Source organism: Mesoplodon mirus (assembly GCF_964341445.2).
Source record: "Mesoplodon mirus genome assembly, chromosome: 15".
NCBI lineage: Eukaryota > Metazoa > Chordata > Mammalia > Artiodactyla > Ziphiidae > Mesoplodon > Mesoplodon mirus.
In genome coordinates, this window is record NC_138991.1 from 28,738,414 (window position 1) to 28,757,740 (window position 19,327).

General features: G+C 51.0%; 1 protein-coding gene across 1 annotated transcript in view; it reads left to right on the forward strand.

Moving 5' to 3' along the window:
* STK35 (serine/threonine kinase 35) overlaps positions 1-9,015 on the forward strand; it is a 45,765-nt gene extending 36,750 nt beyond the window's left edge. Inside the window, exon 4 of the mRNA XM_082644654.1 lies at positions 4,450-9,015. The gene's annotated coding sequence lies outside the window, so the exon portion shown is untranslated. The remainder of the gene's footprint in view (positions 1-4,449) is intronic.
* The last annotated feature ends 10,312 nt before the right edge of the window (positions 9,016-19,327 follow it).

Below are 19,327 nucleotides of genomic sequence, written 5' to 3' on the forward strand. Positions count from 1 at the left end.
GGACGAATGTCACCAAGAGGAGGTGGGCTGTGTGTGTGTCAGCTGAGCCCACCCTGCAGCCCACGCAGCACAGCGAGGACACACGCTCTCGTGGCTGCAAGCGGCAGGTCCAGGATACAGCAGGGCATGGCTCACTGGGAGACAATGGATAAAGGTAGGACACTTTTATATGTAACAACTTGGAAAGGCTGTCAGCCCTCCTACACAGCCTTACCAAGTTGTTACATATAAAAGTGTCCTACCTTTATCCATTGTAGAACATGCCTGCACATATTCAATGCTGAGTAAGTGATTGCTGTTAACGATCATCACAGAGAAATAAGGAGCTCGGATGTATTGAGGGAACTTAGTCCGAGAGCTGAAATAAGAAAGGGAAGCATTTGCCAGCACCTTCCTGGCCACCTTTCCCCCAGGAGACCATCTCAAATGCAGGCTGTTAGAGCCACTGGCGGAGCCGGCTCTGGAATCACTAAATGGAGGCTCGTAGTAGAAAGGCTGTGGGCAGTGAGGCTGGAGAAGATGGGGCTGAGTGCCAGTCCTGCTGCTCTGGTGTGGGGCAAGTGGCATCATCTCTGGGCCCGTTCACTTGTTAACTCCTCACTGGATGAGCTTGTCAGGCAGGTGAGAGATGGGAGTGCACTACAGGCGTCCCCTGCAGGTTAACCACATCACTGTTTTTCATTGTGCTCAGAGGGGCGGCTTTACCCTCTAGGAGGGCTCTGTGGTCGGAAGTCAGCCTTCCAACTGAAAGGGACGTGGCAAGTCCTGGCTGAAGCCGGCAATCAGGCAGTCGAGCCACAGCCCAGGCAGTCGGAGTGGAGGTGTGGCATCTACTAGGACGAAGGGCCTAGTAGATGGGTCCCCACTGGGCTGGGACCCAAACCATTCATTGCTCCAGCAGGTGCCTGGGAGGGCCTGCTGCTGCTTTACCCCAGAACCACGTGGTCTGAGCCCTTCCTACCTGGGGCTGTAGAAAGCCCCAGCCTGCCCACCCCACCCCAACCCCCACCTCCCCTTTCCAGGGAGGTCGCAGCTATTGGCTCCTTGGGGGAAGATGCACCTTCTCTAATGGAAGACGGGAAGGGAATGCAAAGCCAGGGTTCTCTCTGTGGAAGAAAGAGCCCTATTTCTCTTGTCCCTGCCCACTGGGCAGAAGGAGGCAAACCTGTGGACTGTCCTGAGGCATCCTACCAGGAGGGCCAGAGCCAGTGCCAAAGCTGGAGGGAGGGAGTGTGGAGGAGCCTGTGGGAAATGTCAGCCACTTCCTGGCAGGGGAGCCTGGGTTAGAGCGGTCATGACGCTGGTGTCAGGCACTCTCGCAGTGCTGGGTGCTTGGTGTGACCTTTTGCAGGCACAGTCTGTTCTGCTAGTTTATTATGTAAAGAGACTTCTGCCTCCCTGCCGACACTGCTTTTCTGCTGCCATGCGTCACCTTCCTGCTGTGATGGTCATCCGTTTGAGGTTGTCCTCAGCTTGGGTCCAACCAGGGGAGGTAGGAAAGCCGTGTTAAACAGCTCATAACTGGTTCCAAAGATTATCTTAGCAAATCACACATGACCATACAACTTCCCGGGCCTTTCTTGTATCTCACAAGGACTTAGCATCTTAGATGGTGAGGTTCCCCCAAGCCCTCCCTCCCCAATCTTCTGGTTGCTCTGCTTTCATCTACTGAAAGCAACAGGGAGAAGGCCCTTAGGCCTGCTGAATAAAGCTAGGTTTGAGGTGGCTGCTGGACCATCACAGGATGTGCTCATGATGATTGTATTTTTCCAAGTCAAAACTGGCATATAGGGCTTCCCTGGTGGCGCAGTGGTTGAGAGTTCGCCTGCCGATGCAGGGGACGCGGGTTCGTGCCCCGGTCCGGGAAGATCCCACATGCCGCGGAGTGGCTGGGCCCGTGAGCCATGGCCGCTGAGCCTGCGCGTGCGGAGCCTGTGCTCCGCAACGGGAGAGGCCACAACAGTGAGAGGCCCGCGTACCGCAAAAAAAAAAAAAAAAGAACTGCCATATAAGACCCACCAGTGGATGTTTGTTGAGAGGAATTAACAGGCAGGGTAACAGAAGCAGTAGAATAAAAAGCTGGGCCTGAGATCAACTACTTTGATCAAATACTTTTCCAGTGCCTTTATCATCCATCCCCACTTGATTCCACACATGTACCCTGAGTCACCCCTCACCTGTGCAGTGGAGGAAGGAATCACACAGTCTAGCCTCTTGTCTGACAGGTGTGGAAGATTCTCCACTGTCCACTGTGTATGGAAGAGCCCAAAGAAGAGCCTGGGTCTGGTCTCTGGGACCCCTCGCTACTCCAGGGACCTTTCTCATGGGGCTGCCAGCTTTCTTTATTCATTAAAGTACACTTTTTTTTCCCATTAAAAAGTGAAGTGTGACAGTATGATGTGTACTCAGTATTAAAAGTACAGAGGGAGAGTGGAGGAAGAGGAAAATCCACCCATGACAAGTACAACATTTTGATGTATTTTCTTGCCAGATTCCTATACTTGGAGGGTTTTATTTTTTACGTAGTTATGGTCATATGTCACAGAACTTCATAGCCTGCTTTTTTCCACTTAACCCGTGGAAATGCTTCTGCCATACTGTTGTTCAAAATGCCACACAGCCTTCTCATTTCCTCTGTAATGTATCTTGGAGTAGATAGGTCATTTGCTTCAATCTCTCGTCTTTGGATTTGCGATTATTACCTCAATTTAAATACTACTTCACTGGACATCTTTATTCATAAAGTCCTTTTCCTATTTAGGATAATCAGTTAGACTAGATTTCCAGAGTGGAATTATAGGGTCTAAATACATTTGAAGCTCTGAAAACGTTGCCAAATTGCTTTCTAGAAGGCTTTGTCATACTCCCCCAGTGGAGTGCGTGTCCTTGCCGTGGCACCTTCGCCCGGCTGGAAGCAGTTTGGATGGTTCACTGGCTGAGGACCGCGGCCTGTTAAGCCTGACACATTCATAATTTCTGGTTGGGGACGAACGGCTGGGAGAGGATGGGATGTTGAGGAGTTGGGTCCTGCCGTGGGCCAGGTACTTCACAGTCGGTATTCCACTCAAACCTCGAAAACGAGCCCCACTTCTCAGAGGAGGAAACGAAGGCTGACCGGGAGAAGTAAAACTGTCCAACATTGCAGTACCCTGCTGCATCTCGTGAGGACTAGCCAGGCATCTCCCTGGGACCTGAGGATGACAGGCCAGTGTGATATGACTGTACAGGCGGCAGGCAGTGGTGGGGAGGGAGCAGGGCTGGGAGGGCATACCTGTCAGGCTGCAGGGAGCTTACTGAGCCTTGAAGCCAGTGGGGGCATTTCACACACACTGAGTAAGACTGTCTGATTCAGTCATTCAGGGTGAGAGTGGGCACTTGGAAACTCTGAAGAGACCATGGGTCGCCACGGAGCATTGCTGCCCTGGGTGGCCCGCCTGCCCAGTATTAGGGCTATACTTAGTTCTAATCAGGTTCAGACTGGGAAAGTTGGGCTGGGCAGGGTTGGGGCTGGCCCAGGGCTAATCTCTGCGGGTTCTTGTATTCTAGGCCTCCATTAGAACAGGTCCCTGAAAGGCTGGCCGCTGGTCTCATTCTGAGGCCTGGCACCAAGGCCATTCCCAAATAACAGCTAATAACAATGCAGCCAGGCACTGCTGTAAGTTTTCCATGTATTAGTTCCTTTGGTCCTTGTAATAACCTGTGATGTGGTACAGGTGACAAGACCAAAGAACCAGAGGACTCAAATTTGCCCACAGTCCAGTGGCAGAGACTGTGGACTGGACCACAGTTCTGGCTACAGCCTCCTTCCTAAGCACGGCAGTGTCCTGCAGCCTGGGGCCCGGCGGGCGGCTCGGAGACCAACACTACCCCTGCCTGTGGGACTCTGGCCCCTCTGTGACCTGGGTGGGTAGCCTGGTGCAGGTTCTCAGAGGCCTGAGCCTCACTTTTCTTGTCTCTGAAATGGGGTAAGAGGGTTGCTGTGAACTTCCAGTGCAGCATGATTGGTCACAGAGGGTGGGGGGTGGTGAGGGAACTCGGGTTGCCAAGGCTGGGGGGACAGAACGCTTGGGTCCTGGGGCATCTGTCTCCTAACAGTGTGGGGAAGCCAGGACAGAGGGGTGGGGTTTATGCCCGGATTTGTAGCTGGGGCCAGCGTGCCTGGGTTTCCAGCCGGAGTCTGCCCCTCCAGTGATGTGACTTGGGGCATGGTGCTTAAGCTGCACCACAGTTTATCTGAAAAGGGGGATAACGTGTCCACGGCGTGGTGGTTGTAGTGAGGCTGGATTCACTCCATAGAGAGCACTTAGGACCCAGCTCCCCCGGCTCCCAGCACGGCACGGCTCTGGAGTTCATCAGGGTTGGGTGCTGGCACCAAGTGGGGGCTCTGGAGCTTGGAGGTGCCCCATGCCCACTGACCCACGTCCACTCTCCCTGCCTTCTGTCTTTCAGGTTGATCCTCGGGACCCACAGTCTCATCATGTCTCGCACAGAGGACGGCAGAGGGTACAGGCGGTGGCTTGGCCGGTTGGCGATCTCCCAACAGCTGGATCTCCAGCAATGTGAAGCTTGTTTGGGTTTTCCCCCTCCTTTTAGTTTTGCTTAACTTTTTTATTTTTTTATTTTTTGTCTTCTTTTCCCCCCCACTTTTTAAAAAAAAATTTAAACGATTAAGACTTCAGAAGAACAGGAAGCTATGCTGTGGACAGGCATCCATTTCTTTAAAGAAACTCAATATGGACAAAGCATATGTATAAATTTCATTTTTATAAGGGGTTAGGGCGCTATTTTGTTTTTGTCCTTTATTTTTCCTGTCTTCTTTCTTTTACCCATCTCTTAGTTCTGCTTATAACACCTCACTTCCCCAGAGAAGGCCTGCCCCTCCATGGAGAATTTGGGGATTTCTCCTGGAATGGGGGGCATGAAGCCAGAAGGAGGCCTCTGTGCTGCCTCCCCACCAGGTGCAGGAACTGCTGGACTCCCTGGTGGCCTGCTGCTGGCTGGCCCTTGGGCCTTGGAGATGATCAGAGGCCAAGAACCACCTGGAAGGGGAGGACCAGGGCTTGGCCAGGAGAACTCGAGAAAGAAGATCTGTATTTTGGGTTTGTCCTCTTTAAGCAGTTGGAAGCCCAGGGCCACACCAGGACTTACAGAGGGAATCCATTCCCTCTACTGCCCTTTAAAACCAGGAGTTCTGAGGGGGGAAGGGACAGGGTGATCATCTCGTACTGCCTGGCGTTTGAACGGCCAGCCCACCCCAGCTCTGCAAGCCTACCTTTCTGTTAGTGATCTTCCTCCCAGAGGATGATTCCCAGAGAAAACTGTGTGCCAAACCTCTGCCTGGGACACAGGTGGGTCTTCAGCGGGCATCTGTCACTCCTGTGAGCTCAGCACCCATCACCTCCTGCCTCCTGGATCGTCGTCTTCCCAGATGTACCCACTAGATGTCCAGGTCGTCAGACACTGCCTGAGTCCCCAGGACCCAGTTGTGACCATTGCCATAGGAACAGGGTGTCCTAAACCGGCTGCCATTGTCATCTCCTCACAGCGAGGGGTGTGCCCTGTGTGCCGGCCCCGTGGTGTCACATATGGTGACAGTGTCGACCATCATCTCCCTCACTGCAGGGACTTACTGTTAGGGGCTACCCTCAGTGTAAATGTGTCTGATGGGAAAGGATGGACCTGGCTGACGGGGTGGACCATGGCCCTCAGGTGCCTGTGGGCTTGTTGGCTGTGACCCTGTGACCCCACCTCCAGTGTCTGTCTGTAGCCTTTCTTCCTTTCTCCCAACGACTCGCAACCTCCCTACTCCTGGGCTTGTGAAGTGGGGTGTCCTCTCCCCTTGCCAGGAGAAGGAGAGCTGTCCCTGTTGCCCCTCACCTGGCTCCTCACCCCATTACAGCAAAGCAAGGAAGGGAAAAGGAATTCTTCTTTTGTGTTTAGTTGTTTTTGTTTGTTTTCTCTAAACCAGCATAGGATGGATAGGAGAGATGTTGGAGGGCATTTAAGTTTGTATGTGACCAAGGAGGGCTTCCCCCCAGAGCCGCAGCCCTTCGGCCCTGGGAGTTTAGGAGAGACCAGCACAGCATCAGCCCAGGCTTGCAAACTCAGCAATATGTTTGCTCACATTCTTTCCGCCTTTTCTCAAGTCCTCTTCCTCCTCCTGGGCAGGTGGCCGTCTGTGGTTACCAGGATCCAGCAGGGCAGCAGGAGGTGACCAGGCCCCTCCCTCAGCCGAAATTCTTTGTCATCACCTGTCTCTTGTCTCTTCCCTCTGACTTCTCAGACAACCTAGAGTCTACTCTGAGCTGCAGCTGGGAGAGCACATCCCCTAACTGCAGTGTGCACCCCTTCTCTGCCCCACCTCCCCGCCTTCCCTTGGGGACAGCTGTCTGTCTGTCCATGAGCACGTGGGAAAAACAGTCCCCGGACTTGGCACCCTCACCTGTCCCTGGCCGCATCCCACACTCTGAAGTCCTAGCGAGGGTTCAAGCCTAACAGGTTATTTATTTACCTTTTGCTTATCCTTCCCTTCCGCCCTCCCCAGTTCTCTTAGCTCTGACTAAGGTCTTGGAGCTGTAGGTCACAGGTGGCCATACCTTTCGGGTGAGGTGGGCAGCCTCGGTCGGGGTAGCCAGCCTCCACATACCCTTGTCTTGCAGGACTCCCAGCCCGTCCTTCCTTGGTGGCAGGACCTCCTTCCCTAGCTCCTGAGGCCCAGCTTGTTAGCCCCAAGTGCCTGTCTCTCTTCTCCCTCCCCTGTTCTCCACTTCATCCACCTCGGATACCCAGCAGCCAGGTGGAAGTCAGCCCGAAGTCAAGGCTGGCTCTGCCCGGTCGGCAGACTAGCCTCGGTTAGGCCCAGGTAGCCGTCCTCTCCCTTAGCCACTCTTCACCTCTTCCCACTGGAGTCAGCCTTGTCGTCTCTTCCTGCCTTTTACCTGGGTCTCGGGCCTGGCAGCCGCTCTGGGGAGCATCATCTCAGCGCCACCAATTTGTTAGTCCTGTCCAAGTTCTAGGAGTTTCCAACCCTTAAAATAGCAGTCAGTTATTCTTGTCTCCTGGGATCTGTGAAAAGGATAGCCTCTGGAGGGAGGATCTGGGCCTCAGCCCTACGGATCTGAGCTCCATCCCCCTCAGTGAGAGGAATCAGCAAGACAGATCATAGTGCCTTATTCCATTGCCCTCCCCGCCCGACCGCCTGGCTCAGTTGGCAGTGCAAGGCTTCTTTCTCCCTTTCGGTGTTCATCTGCCACTTAAACTCTCACCCCCCGCCCACAGATAGCCTCGCGGGAGGATGAACGCCCGGTCTTTGCCCCATCCTTTCCTAAGAGCTGCAGCCAGGCACGTGACCCCCAGCCACCACAGGGCGCTCACTAGCAGCTTCTGCTGAGGACAGGGCTGTGCTGCAGACAGGTGCACTCTCGGCCACCTCCTCCCCAGCAGGTCCCGCCTCTTACCTCCAGCCGGGAGGATGCCGTCTCTTCCTTGGAGACCAGCTCCATCTGACCCCCTCCTGGGCACCGGGGGCCTTAGCACGCTCTCATCCCAGATGCACTGGGACAAGAGAATGGAATTCTTTCCTCTCGCCCACATGTGGTTCGTGCCCCCATGGCTGCCTTTCTGAGGGAGTGTATTAAATGTTTACTTAAGAAATACCGTGTTTACAGCTGGAGGAGAAACGTGCCCCATGCTGGGTGGAGATTTGACCCTCTGGACGGCGCCTGGCTCCTTTATGGCACTGCCAGTGGTGACCCCAGAGCGAATGAAGGCAGGGGGCCGGGGCACAGGCCCTGCACCCCCTCTGCCCCCGACCCTGCGGTGCTAAGGCCACTCACCACCTTCCTCACAGCCTCGTTCCCGCCCCTCGTTCTCTTCCTCCAGGATCTCGCTCCGTAACATATCAGTCATCTCCTAGAAAACCAGTGTGTGGAGCAATAAGATAACTTTTTTTTGCTTGAGTCTTGTTCTAAGAAAAGGAAAAGAGCGGGCATTGTGGGAATCTTTCTTTTCCTGCTGTTGGCTGTTTACCTTTTTAGAAGACAGATCTTACTTGGGTGGGTGTCTGTGTTTCAGCCTTAGGAAGCTTGGAGAGGTAGGAGTCGGGCCTCCACCCCTAACTGCTCCGCTGCCCGGGCTCCCAGCCCTACCCGCCAAGTGCGCCGCCCACCTTTGCTCCTCGTGTGCCGCTCCCTCCCTGCGCATCTTGGGGGCACTGGTGGCTCTGCGTCTAAGTGGGGCTCGGGTTCTTGCTCCTTCCCTATCCTGGGCCTGTCTGGGGGCCCAGCTGCTGGAGTCTCCTAGGACCTGGTGACCTGAGAAGATCTGAGCTTACACTGCTCCGCTCTCCAGGCCCCTGGCTGGAGACAGTGGAGCCTTCGGGACAGTGCGGGCCGTCTCTGATCCTGCCCTGCCAGGCTTAGGTGGCCGGGGATCCTGTCTGGAGAGATGCCCTGGGAGGCGGGAGACCAGGATGTGCCGTGAGGTTGGCCGATGTCAGCATCCATAGCCGAGGGATGAGTCCACTGCCAGCAGCTCCAGGAGTCCTTAGACTGGGGGTAACGGGGAGGAGGCCCCTGCGTCTTTTTCCCTGAGAGGCCACAGGAGGAAGGGAGTTCATTTAGGGACATTTTAAAGAAACCTTTTTGTGTACCAGGCGCCTCTCCATCAGAGCAGGGGAGAATGTTGCTGCAATGATTCATATTCGTGTGGGGCCGACTTGGGTGTGAGGGAGGGTTTAACCCAGGCACAAGGTTAGTTTCAAAGACTAGTTAATAAATCTATTTTCTTTATTTTCTTTTTTTGCACAGAAGCTGGTAATCTAGGACCTACGTGTGAACAACTTTATATATGAATATTTTTTGTACTTGGTTTACTTGGGTTGGTATGATACATTATATTTAAGTTCCTTGAACACTGTGGATCCCCCTAATGTGTATGAATGACTGAGGCTTTGTAAATTAAGGGACGTTTGTGTGAATAAAGTTATTTGATGGGGTCAAAGAAGCCATACGTGATTTGAAAAGAAGTGCTTTGTGGTTTTGTCGCCTCCGGTTTGGAGGAGCTTGTTTGGGTCCTGGTTGCATGAGCGGCAGAAGAGGACACTCAGCTGCTTGGTGAGAAGACGCCTGGTGGCCTTGGGTGGTCCTCCCCCTCCACACCTGGGACAGGAAGCCACACCAGGCCTGGTCTGCTCTCCCCAGGGGCCCAGGGCCCAGCCAGCATTGCCAGCCCCCCAGACATCCAAAGGCCCTTCCAGCCCCAGCTCTGTGCTTCTGCAAGTTCTGCCCTCAGGGATTTTTAATGTAGAGCTGAGAGGAGTCTCCCAACCATGGCAGCAAGGGGAAGGGGACATTTTTGGAAAGCTCAGCTGGGAGACAGGCTCTCAAAGGAGCTGGGCGAAACAGCTCTGTGGGTGAGGGGGTAGCACCCGTGTCCGGGGACCAGTGATTGGCCGGGGGTGGTGGGAGGGGCGCAGGGCAGAGCACATAGCCCATCTCCCTCCGCCTGGCCAGCAGAAACCACATTGCATACGGAGTGAGGACTGGCTTTTATTAAAAGTCAGGCGCTTCTGTTACCTTCGCTGGCCTGCGTGGTAGGTGTGGTGTGTGCCCCTTTGCTGAGGAGCAAACTAAAACCCAGAGAAATCCAGACTGCTGAGTGCTTGGTGCACCAGGAAAAGCCACATGCCGCATGCCGGCTGGGAGAGGCGTTTCAGCCTGGCTGCACGTCCCTTTCCTCATGGACCCGTGTACAGTGGTGGTGGTGGTAACTACCTTCAGAGCAGCTGAGGGCTCAATAAAAGCCTAGTATTGGGCCCAGCACTTAGTAGGCTCTCAACAAATGGTTGCTTTTCCCAAAGAGACGGGTTTGGGATTCTCCCGGAGCCTGCTGAGCTCCAGACCCTGACTCCTGGCACTGCACTGCCTCAGTAAAGCTTAAAAGTCTGGAAAGGCTTGGTGTGTGATATGGGACCCACCACCTGGGCTCTTGCGGTGGAGACGGTGAGCCCAGGACTAATAGAGCTGCAGGAGGACAGAGTCAGGACTTTGGAATGTAGGTTTAGAGGAGAAGATAAGACGGGGCTCCCTGCCCAACCTGAAAGTGAACAGGCTGCATTCCAGGCCCGGGCTTTGGTGTCCAGTGACTGCTGGAGATGAAGCTTCTGGCAAAGGGTACTTCTGTGCTTAGCCTGGGCAGTAGCCTGGAGCAAGGAGAACAACCCACAAGTACATTTTTTTTTTTTTTAATAACTGCTGAGGTAATTCACCCTTTTGAAGTGTACACGACAGTGGTTTTTAGCATATTCAGAGTTGTGCAACCATCACCACTGTCTAATTCCAGAACATTTTTATCGCCTCAAAAAAGAAACCCATGCCTATTTGCAGTCATCCCCTCCCAAGCACTCTCCTCCCACCCCCCACCCCCCCAGCCGTAGGCAACCACTAATCTGCCTTTTGTGTCTATGGATTTGCCTGTTCTGGACATTCCATATAAATGGGATCACACAGTGTGTGGCCTTTTGTGTCTGGCCTCTTTCACTTCATAATGTTTTCAAGGCTCATCCACGTCATTAGCACATACCAGTGCTTCAGTTCCTTTTTATTGCTGAATAGTATTCCATTGCATGGAAATACCACATTTTATGTATCCACTCATCAGTTGATAGACATTTGGATTTTTTCCATTTTTTTGGCTATTACAAATAATGCTAATATGAAGATTCATGTACAGGTTTTTACGTGGGCCTGTGTTTTTAATGCTCTTCAGCACATACATACCTGGCAGTAGACTGACTGCATCATATGGTAAAGAAACATAATTTCTGAGAACCTGCCAAATTGTTTTCCAAAGAGGGTGCACCATTTTACATTCCCACCAGCCATGTGCGAGGGTTTCACTTTCTCCACATCCTTGCCCACGCTTGTTACTGTCTTTTGTGGTCGTCCTAGTGGGTGTTACAGATGTCTTCACCACTATACTGCTAATGGCGGGTAAGGGAGAATAGTAAATAGCTACTTTAGACTCAGATCCAGTCAGCGCTCCAGCAGGCGTGGGGTGCAGAGTTCAGAGAACGCACACTAACTCTGCTGTTTTGTTGGCTCCTTGACCTTGAGGCAGATCGCCTTTCTGACTTGATTTTCTCATCTGCAAAATAGTAAATATCCCCTTCATAGGATGGTTGGCAGGACTGAAGCTTTTCATGCCACATGCGTGGTGGGTACTCCAGAGCATCTCCTTCTCTCCCCATGCCCTGGGCACTGTGGGGTTAATTAGGGCCGGGATCAGAAATGGAGGGGCCTTGAGGGGCTCACTGTGTGTCGGGTTTGGGCGCGGGTGATGAGGAACATGGGCATCACTGTGACACGGGGTCTCTCGAGGCCAGGCTCTGTCGCGGAGAGAGTGCGTCACCCAGGCCCTGGAGGGAGGGATCTGGAGTTCTCTTCTCCCATGGAAGGAGAGGGCACACATCCGGGCCCTCACTGCCTGTCCCCTCCCACCCTGCTCCCACAAGTCCCTCCAACTCCAGCCTCTGGCTCAGTCATTGGGTAGATAGCTGCTCCCAGCCACCTACTCGGTGCTTGTGAACCAGGTAGGCCCTGCGGGCCAGGAGCTCCAGATCCAGAGGAGGAAGGACTCGGAGAAGACAGGTGCACCATGGTGTGCCCGGCCTGAGACAGAGGGAAGTTCCCAGGCTGTGGAGCGAGCGTGGTGGGAACGTGCTGGACGAGGTGAGGCCAGAGGCTTGATCCAACCTGTGCTTGGTCCAACCTGCTGTCTGACCCGGGCCTCCAGCCCTCTCCAGGCTGTGCTGCGGCCCCCAGCCTGCAGTGCCCTGACAGACTGCAGTGGGCACAGGACCCCAGCCTTTGTTAGTCTTTCGACTTGGAGAGTTGCAGCATCTTCCCGCCTCCCAGGAGGTCTTTGCCTCATCGTATCCCCCCCCGAGGACCCAAAGGAGGGCCTGTGGCATTGAGACCCACCCCTCAATCCAGCCTCCACACAGATTTCCTTTTAAATCATCAGAACAGGTCATGGCCCAAACCCGCTGAGGCTCCACTGCACTTAGGGGATCACCCAGACCCTCTCCTTGGCCTATAGGCCCTTCTCCATCTTCCTCCTCTAACTCCCCAGACCCTCTTGCTACCAGCGCCCCTCAGGCTCTACCCTCTAGCCGTCTCCGCCTTACTGCTGTCCTTTAAGCACACACAGGACATTTCCATCTCAGGGGCTTTGCACTTGCTGTTCCTGCTGCCTGGAAGGCATTACTTCATTGCTTCATTTAGGTCTCTGATCATGCACTTGAGAGCGCTCTCCTGGCCCCCTTATTTAAAGAAACACCTCTTCACCGTCTCTATCTCTTTAATATGCTTTCTTTTTCCTTAGGGCAGTTAACCACTAGCAGAAAGTTTTATGTTACATACATGTATATAATACATACACAAGCATGTCTGTGAATGTATATAAGTAATCTCTACATCCTTAAACAGTGCCCGATATGGCCCATAGTAGGCATTCACTACATGTTTACAAAGTACATGGGTGAGAGCACATCATATTTGCAGGAACATGGCCCCATGGAAGGAACTTGCTCAGGGGCCTGCAGGGTAGGGGCAGCCCCAATCACATGAATCCCGGGCTCCTGAGCCCGTCCCACCCTCTTGGCCTGGCCTGCAACTCTTCTCCGTTCCTGAGGTTTAGTCACAGTCCATTTCATTCCTGCCAACCCCTGAGAAGTCGAATGAAACTACCTACTTGAGAAGGAATCACCAGATGTGGATGATGATACTGTTGGGCTTTAATTTCTTTCATCTGGAACAAGGATCAGCCAACTTTTTCTGTCAAGGGCCAAAAAGTAAGCACTTTAGCTCTCAGATCCTAATTCCCGGGGCTTCGCGGGCCCCGGGCCCCGGGCCCCTGTTGCCGCTGCTCAGCTCTGCCGTTTTCCCACATGAGCAGCCACACACAGTATGCAAGCAGGTGAGTGTGGCTGTGAGCCCATCAGACGTTAGTTGTGGACACTGACGTTTGGATTTCATATGACTGGCACTACAGTATCACAAAATACTATTTTTTATCAACCATTTCAAAACGTAAAAACCACACATCCAGAGCAGTCTACAGCTGGGCCTGTGGTAGACAGCATGGCCCGGAACTGATGGGTCCAGCTCAGGGATGTGGCCCTGGGTCATGTGTCACGTCCACAGGGGTGAATGAGAGGTCGTGTAGGGTGATGGGGGAGAACCAGGCCAGAGGCTCTGTTTCATCTCTAGCTGGTCTTTTGGCCGCAGCTCTGGGTGTGGGGAGGGAAGGACAATGCAGGGAGATGGACATCACCCACCACCTGACATATGTTCATAAATTTAGAAGCAGAAAAGGATGAAAAAACAATTGGAACAGGAGTCAAGAAGCCTGAATCCAGATCCAGCACTGCCTCCAACCAGCCGCGGGTTGTGGCAAGGTCTCTCCTCTCTGGGTCAGATGGTGGGCTCAGGGCCAGACAGAGGCTGGGATTACTGCTTTATGCTGACAGCCCTGTGACCATGACCTGTGACTCTCTGAGCCTCTGTTTCCTCACCTGTGAGATGGCAATAATACCATTACCCCACTTCATAGATTCTTCTGAGTATTAATGATAGTGCATGTATATTCCATAGCATAGTGCCTCACAGGCAGTAAACTAGCCATAAATGATATTGATAATCCTTTTTACAGAGGAAAGACATTCTTTAAGGTGCTCCTCAGAAAAAGGGAGGGAGGCTCAAAGTTCAAATACTGTTAAGGAAAGCTCCCCTCCGTGTCCCAATGTACAGTAAAGGTTATGAGAAGTGCTGTAGTGCGTTCTATTTCTCAGGCTTCTTGGATCATCAGTGCTTCCACACTGAACACCTATTAACATCTCCTGACACTAGTGTTCTGGGAAAACGCTTTGAGGCCCACTCCGAGAGATGCTAAACAAGATCATCTTTGCAGCTCTCAGAACCTACCTAATTCCCTGTCAGGGGACTTTAGCCGTCCATCAGGTTGCACATGGGGCTGGAATCACTTCCCTCTTGCAAAAGCCTCCAATAATTGCTTCTGTTTGGTCAACTGGTTCCTTGAGGGCAGATCAAAATATGAGGAATTTAATAACCATGGTCTGGGTCCCCTGCCAAAGTGCTGTAGGGCCCCAGCTCAGACAACTCGAATGTGGTGAGAACACAGAGAGCAGTTCCCCCAGCCAGCAGACCAAGGCCACTGCCAAAACCCTCGCATTCCTGGTTCCCACGCTGGCAGAGCCCAGCCGCTCTCTGCTGGGAGGCTCCTGTAGTTAGCGGGGCCGCACACACGCCCTGCCGTGAGACTGCCTGGTTCACACCAACTGGCTCTACCTCTTTAAGGACTCAGTTTCCTCATATGTAAAATGGAGATAATAACTGCACCTGTGTCTGTGAGGCTTCGATATGGCTGCCTAAACAGGAGACCCCAAATAACAGCAGCTGAAACAAGAGGGAAGTTAGTTTCTCTCTCACATACAAGAAGTGTGAGGTGGCAATCCAGGGCTCTGGTGCTGATTACATGAAGTCATCAGGGGTCTCCTTCTGGCTTCCTGCTCCAACATCTTCAGCAAGTGGCTTCCACCTTTAAGGTTGCCTCCCGGTCCAGGAAGCTGGTTGGAGTTTCAGGCATTTTCTCCTTATCCCAGGTGATAGCAAAGAGGGAGGGAGGAAGAGAGCTTGCCTCCCCTTTTATGGAGACTTCGCTGAAGTCCCACACCACCCTTCCACTTACCTCTCACTGGCTAGACCTTAGCACTGGGTCACATCTGCTGCCAAGGAGGCTGGGACACAAGGGGGCAGTGGACCTGTCACTAAGGTTGAGGGGAGACTGGGTGTTGGGTAGGCAAGTAGCGAGTGTGCCTATGGCTCCTTCTAATAAATGTTAGGTACTACCCATTATTAATAACAGTGCTACAGACCTGGGCTCAGAAAGAAAGGAAATAACCAAATAAGCCAGAAGAGATCCAGGGCGCCTTATTCAGAGTTGGGACAGTGGCCACCTGTGTGGTGCGAGCAGGGGAACCACCCAATGCTGAGTATTTAGTTAATACATATGTATCGAGTGCCTCTATGTGTCAGCACTCTTCTGGGGCTGAGGATAGAGAAGAGATGGGTGAAGAGGCAGTATTTTGTGGCAATTAAGAGAGTGGGGTCTGAAATACAGTGTCTGGTTAGAGTCCCAGCTCTGCCACTTCCTGTGTGATCCTTGGCAACTTATTTAACCTCTCTGGGCTTCGTTGTCTTCACCTCTAAGTTGGAGAAGATGATAAACACCATCACAAGATTATTCTGAGAGTTCAATGAACTAATACAAATAAAGTGTTTTGAACGCTGAATAAAAGCACTGTGATCTCTTCAATGGACTCACGGAGCTCCTCGACACCTACTTCGCTTTCTTCCTGCCGCCTTGAGCATTCACTGAGCACCCACTCTGCTGGGCGCTGCAGATTCATAGATGGAATACATCTAGACCTGATTCCCTCATCACAGGGATGTTCCTGTGCCCCCAACTGTGCACCAAGCTGACAGTCATGAAGGCGGCTAGGCAGAGGTGTGAGGTCAGGCGAGGGACACACAGAGGACATATCCTGAGAACTTTGGTCCAGGCAAGACGGATCTAAGGGGCTAAGAGACTTGGGGCTGGTCCCAGTCTCTGGTGGGATGCAGCCTGTCCATGTCTGTGTCCCATAGTTCTGGACAGGCAGCCAGGCCTGTGGACAGGACTCTGGGGGACGAGGTCACCCAATTCCAGCACAGAAAAGCCGTCCTTTGTTTTCCCAAGTCATCAGATGGACAGTAATCTGGGAACAAAAGATGGTTAGCCGTGGATGCCTGCAGAGCTGAGCCAGTTGCCTTCACCTCAGAGGCCAGCCAGTTCTCTGCTCCCAGGGCCCCAGACTCACTTCCCAGGGCAGTTTCTTTGACACTTTCTCTCTGCCCCACCCTTTCTTCAGACCCTCACATACCCTCCCCAGCCAGCTTTGGAGGGTGGTTAAAACAGTGAGCTCTGCCCACCTATGTCAGGTATTAATTATTGCCTCTCAGTTCTAAATGCTCCTTCAATGTGTGCTGTATGATTAGCAACAGAATTCCTTTACGCATTTCTTCTTTAAAGTGAACATGAATTTAAGCTCTCAGTAGAAGACTCTGGAAGGACATGGCAGGAGGAAAAGGCTTCCTGCAATTTCCAGCTCAGAGCAGGAGGTCTGCGGTGGATTCCAACCCCAGCCATGGGCAACAGAATGTGATCCATCTGCAACTTTGCAGCCTTGGCCCAGTGATAACCTTTCCAGAGCCCTCTTGAAACCGCAGCCCCTTCGTGGCCTGCACGCAGTTGCCTGTGGCCTGGAGGGTCTCACAGACACAGTAGTGTCCCCTCCGCAAACCTGTGTGTGGTCCGGTTAACCTGAAGTCCACCTGCCCCGCACATGCCCATTCTCCCAGTGCCCGAGACACTGTTGGCTAAAGGCCTGCTGTCCCCACACGTATACACTGGAGGGTTGCCTATTGCTTGCTCAGGAATTCCAGACCAGCTCCAGCCTGGCTAAATCATCAAATTTCTCTGCTATCTGGTGACTGAACTACACATTTTCCAACAAGGTCTAAACCCCTTCCAAGTTTGTCCTTCCTTGGGCGTTTATGAAAAAACTACCACTAACATCATACTTAATGGTAAAAGACTGAATGCTTTCCCCCTAAGATCAGAACAAGAAAGTATGTCCACCCTTACCATTCAACACTATACTGGAGTTTCTAGCCAGTGCAAAGAGGCAAGAAGTAAAACTAAAGAAAGAAAAAGCATGAGATTAGAAAGAAGTAAAACTCTTGATTAGCACATGACATTTATATAGAAAATCCAATAGAATCTAAAAAAAAGCTACTAGAATTAATTGAGTTTAGCAAGGTTCCAGGATACAAGATCAATATACAACAATCAATTGTATTTCTCTATGCCAGCAATGAAAAATCGGCAATTGAATTAGAAAAAATAATGCCATTTACAATATCATCAAAAAATATGAACTACTTAGGGATAAAACATATGAAAGACTTGTACAGTGAAAACTATAAAACACTGCTGAAATTAAAGAAAACCTACAAATGGAGAGATATAAAAAGCCGATTCTCATTTGTAGATTCCGCATTCGCGAATTCACTTACTCTTTAAAGTTCATTTGCAACCCCAAGTCAGTGATGGCAGTACTGCCACAGATTCACAGGCTGCCCAGGACAGCACAACGCGCAGGTTCTCAGCTGAGGTCAATAAGGTGACACTCTTGTCTTCTTTTTATTTTTAATTAATTAATTAATTAATTAATTGGCTGTGTTGTGTCTTCGTTGCTGCGCAGGCTTTCTCTAGTTGCGGCGAGTGGGGGCTACTCTTTGTTGCGGTGCGAGAGCTTCTCATTGCTGTGGCTTCTCTTGTTGCAGAGTACAGGCTCTAGGCGCACGGGCTTCAGTAGTTGCGGTGCATGGGCTCTAGAGCTCAGGCTCAGTAGTTGTGGCACACAGGCTTAGTTGCTCCGCGGCATGTGGGATCTTCCCGGACCAGGGTCCCCTGCATTGGCAGGCAGATTCTTAACCACTGCGCCACCAGGGAAGTCCCCGACTCTCTGTCTTCTTGTTTCAGACTCTTAGTAAGTGTCCTTTTCCCAGTCTATTTGGCACTATGTTTTCACATTTGTCCTTTTTGTTGGTGATTTTAAAATGACCCCCAAGCATAGTGCAGAAGTGCTCTCTGGTGCTCTTTTGTGCAAGAAGTCTGGGAGGTGCCTTAACAAAAACTCCTGTGTTAGATAAACTTTGTTCAGGCCTGAGTTATTATGCTGTTGGCTGTGAATTCAATATTAATAAATCAACAGTAGATATGACAAAAGATACCTTTAAACAGAAACACACATAAAACAAGTTTACTTATTGATCAGTTGACAAAACTGTGATTAGAGGTTCACAGGAACCTAACCCTATATTTTCCCTAGGAGCGATGGCTCAGTATTCACCAACTCGGTGTTCATGGTGATTGTATAGGCAATAACTACTGGGAATAAAGAGACTCAGCTGTATTTGTTTATGGGTCAGAGAACTCAATATTAAGATGGCAATTTTCCCTGAATTGATTTATAGATTCAATGCAATTCCAATCAAAATCTCAGCAGGATTTTCTGTAGAAACGGACAAGCTGATTTTAAAATTCATATGGAAATATAAAGGACCTAAAATGGTCAAAACAGATTTTAAAAAGAACTAAGTTAGAAGGCTAACATTATCTGATTTCAAGAATTATTATGAAGCTACAGTAATCAGAACAGTATGGTATTGGCATAAAGATAGACGTGTATATCAATATAACAGAATAGAGTCCAAATTAGACCCACACATATTTGGCCAACTGATTTTTGACAAAGTTATGAAGGCAATTCCATGGAAAAAGAATAACATTTTTAATAAATGGTACTGGAACAACTGGATAAACATTTTTTAAAAATTCAATTTATGCCTCAAACAGTGTACAAAATTTAACTCAAAGTGGACCACAGAGGGACTTACCTGGTGGTCCAGCAGTTAAGAATCCACGCTTCTACTGCAGGGGCCATGGGTTCAATCCCTGGTCGAGGAACTATGATCCCTCATGCCATGCAGTGCAGCCAAATAAAAGAAAGAAATGGATCATAGACTTAAGTGTAAAATGCGAAACAATAAAACTTCTGGAAGAAAACATAGGAAAATCTTTGTGTTAGCTAGGCAAGTAGCTCTTAAATATGCCACCAATAGCACAATCCATAAAAGAACAAATGGATGGATTGAACTACATCAAAATATAAAACTTCTGCACTTCAAGAGTCACTTAAGAGAATGAGAAGACAAGACACAGACTGGGAAAAAAACTTTACAAAGCATATATTTAATAAAAAAGACTTGTATCTAGAATATTTAAAGAACTCTCAAAACTGAACAATAAGGGCTTCCCTGGTGGCGCAGTGGTTGAGAGTCCACCTGCCGATGCAGGGGATGCGGGTTCGTGCCCCGGTCCGGGAAGATCCCACATGCCGCGGAGCGGCTGGGCCCGTGAGCCATGGCCGTTGAGCCTGCGCGTCCGGAGCCTGTGCTCCGCAACGGGAGAGGCCACAACAGTGAGAGGCCCGCGTACCGCAAAAAAACAAAACAAAACAAAACAAAAAACTGAACAATAAGAAAACAAACAATCCAATAAAAAATTTGCAAGAGATTTGAAAAAACATGTAACAAGAGAAAATAAACAAATGACAAATAGTACATGAAAAGATGTTCAA